This window comes from Emydura macquarii, unplaced genomic scaffold (assembly GCF_026122565.2).
Source record: "Emydura macquarii macquarii isolate MOO-44397 ecotype Brisbane River unplaced genomic scaffold, CSIRO-AGI_Emac_v2 contig_1859, whole genome shotgun sequence".
In the NCBI taxonomy this organism is placed as follows: domain Eukaryota; kingdom Metazoa; phylum Chordata; order Testudines; family Chelidae; genus Emydura; species Emydura macquarii.
In genome coordinates this window covers 64,211-66,982 of record NW_027131996.1, presented here as the reverse complement: position 1 = coordinate 66,982, position 2,772 = coordinate 64,211, and the positions used below count along the sequence as shown (strand labels likewise).

The window sequence follows — 2,772 nt, the reverse complement described above, 5'->3', positions numbered from 1 at the left end:
CTGAGACAGCACACAAGGAGGGCAACAAGTGCTAGTTCTGGCTGTGTTTTTGTGATGTAGACAGGGTGACCAGACATCCCAATTTTATTGGGACTGTCCTGATGTTAGGGGCTTTGTCTTCTATAGGAGCCTGTTACCACCCCCATCCCTCCATCCCGATTTTTCACTCTTGCTATCTGGTGATCCTAGATGTAGACAATAATCCTGCTTTTGACTGGGTGAGGAAGTCCCAGCTCATATAAATGCAGCACAGCTACTTAAACAATCAATTCCACTGTTCTAGTCTACTCTATTCAGGTTTTTATACTATGTGTTCATCATGGTAGTATCTGGTCCCCTTCCAGTAGTGCATTAAGCACTAGTCCATATCTGTCACATACTGTTTGTTCTCTCATCCTCTACCCAGCGGGAGAAGAACATGAAGTGTCTCATTTTGGTAGGTTTTCTGTGTTAGTTTTTCTTTTTCTTCTTTTTGTTAAATAGACCTGTTGCTGTGTTTTCTATTAGAGAAGGCAGGTCAAAGAAATGCACCTTATGCTTTGAGTGGAAAGTGATGAGGTTTGTGACAGTTCTTAGTTCTTGGAATTCATTCCACAGAGTGAGCTCACTCACAGAGGAGAATCTGTCTCCCACACAGATGAACTTCACGCTAACTATTGAGAGTTCCATTGTGCCAGAGGAACAAAGCTGTTGACCACGGTCTTCGTCCTGGAGCTTTAAACTGTCTTTCAGTGTCCTGGGCCCAGGCCATGGAGTGCTCTGAAGACAAGGACAAGGACAAGTGATTATTCCCCTCTATTCGGCATTGGTGAGGCCGCATTTGGCGTATTGTGTCCAGTTTTGGGCCCCCCACTACAAAAAGGATGTGGACAAGTTGGAGAGAGTCCAGCAGAGGGCAACAAAAATGATTAGGGGGCTGGAGCACAAGACTTATGAGGAGAGACTGAGTGAACTAGGCTTCTTTAGTCTGCAGAAGAGAAGAATGAGGGGAGATTTGATAGCAGCCTTTAACTACCTGAAAGGGGGTTCCAGGGAGGATGGAGCTAGGCTGTTCTCAGTGGTGGCAGATGACAGAACAAGGAGCAATGGTCTCAAATTGCAGTGGGGGAGGTCTAGGTTGGACATTAGGAAAAAGTTTTTCACTAGGAGGGTGGTGAAGCACTGGAATGGGTTACCTAGGGAGGTGGTGGAATCTCCATCTTTAGAGGTTTTTAAGCTGCAGCGTGACAAAACCCTTGCTGGGATTATTTAGCTGAGGTTAGTCCTGCTCTGAGCAGGGGGTGGGACTAGATGACCTCCTGAGGTCCCTTCCAACTCTATGATTCTATGACAAAGAACTTAAACTTGATTTGAAATTCTATGGGAAGCCATGCAGAGAGTGGAGGATATGCACATGGTAGCCTGTGTTGCTGAGCAAATGCACTCCAGCGTTCTGTACTTGCTGGAGTTTCCTAACTACCACAGGTTTGAAGCCCAGGCATATCACATTGCTATAGTTCGGACGAGAGGTGACAAAGGCACCAATAACTGAGGCTAGGTCTTATCTGCCAGGATGGGACAGAGTCTCCTAGCCAACTGGAGATGGTAGGAAGCATTACTTGAGTCTGTTGCGATGTGAGAGTTCAGCATCAGCAAGGAATCCAAGATTACTCCTATATAGCCTTTGAACTAATAGGCTTCCTCCACCAAAGCCCACAGATCCCTCTTGATTGAATGCCAACCACCCATCCCCTCACAATCCTTTGAAGAGGTGATTCTTTAATAGGTCTGAGAAGGATCGTGCTAGAAGGAGAGGAAGGAGATTGTGAGGAGAGGCTCCCCTTTGTGGATTCTCTGATATCTCTTATGATGAGAGCTCCAGCTGACGCTCTTCCCGCAGTAGAGCCATTCGTCAGGTCTCCCCCCGGTGTGGATTCTCTAGTGTTGAATGAGAGTGGATTTGTAGCCATCGCTTTTCCTGCAGTCAGAGCATAGGTATTGCTTCTCTCCCAGGTGGATTCTCTGATGCCTTGTGAGATTCAAGGTGACATTGAACCTTTTCCCGCAGTAAAAGCACTTGTAGAATTTTGCTCCTATGTAGATTCTCCGGTGCTTAACAAGGTCTGGGTTCTGGCTGAAGCTTTTCCAATATATTGTGCATGTGTCTGGGGCCTGGATCACTGGCATCTGCTGTTGGATGCTGATCTCTTTGAATTTCTGTATACTGTTTCTGTGATGAGTGTATTTCTTCCCTCAAGAATTCTTTAGGTATCTCTTGTGGTGGGAGCTGTGGCAAAAGCTCTTCCCACAGTCAGTGCACTTATAAGGTCTATTTCCCATGTGGATCCTCCGGTGTCGATTCAAGTTTGAGCTCACATTGAACCTTTTCCCACAGTACATACATTTATAAGGTTTCTTTCCCATGTGGATCCTCTGATGATTAACAAAGTCTGATCTCTGAGCAAAACTTTTCCCATATTCTATACATGTGTTTGGTTTCTTCCTTGTGTGGCTGCCTTGGAAAATCAGGATAGCTTTGCCATTCATGAAACCTTCTGCATGGTTAGTGGTTTTACCCCCTTCTCTTCTCGAGAGTTTTTCTGCTGCTGTTTTAACTTGCACTCGCTCTAAGAGAGTTTTCTCTTTTCAAAACTTTGGGTAACATTCCCTTTGTATTCTTTGGTGGTATCTTGCATGAACACTTTCTGAATGGTCTGGTAAAGATTCTCCTCCTTATATTCTCTTATGATCCCATCACATACTGGGATAAAGAAGAAATGCAGATAAGAGTCA

The 2,772-nt window shown here is 45.1% G+C and overlaps 1 pseudogene; it reads right to left on the bottom strand.

The window, feature by feature from the left end:
• Positions 1-1,782: 1,782 nt before the first annotated feature.
• Positions 1,783-2,526, bottom strand: LOC137159341 (zinc finger protein 3-like; annotated as a pseudogene).
• Positions 2,527-2,772: the final 246 nt, after the last annotated feature.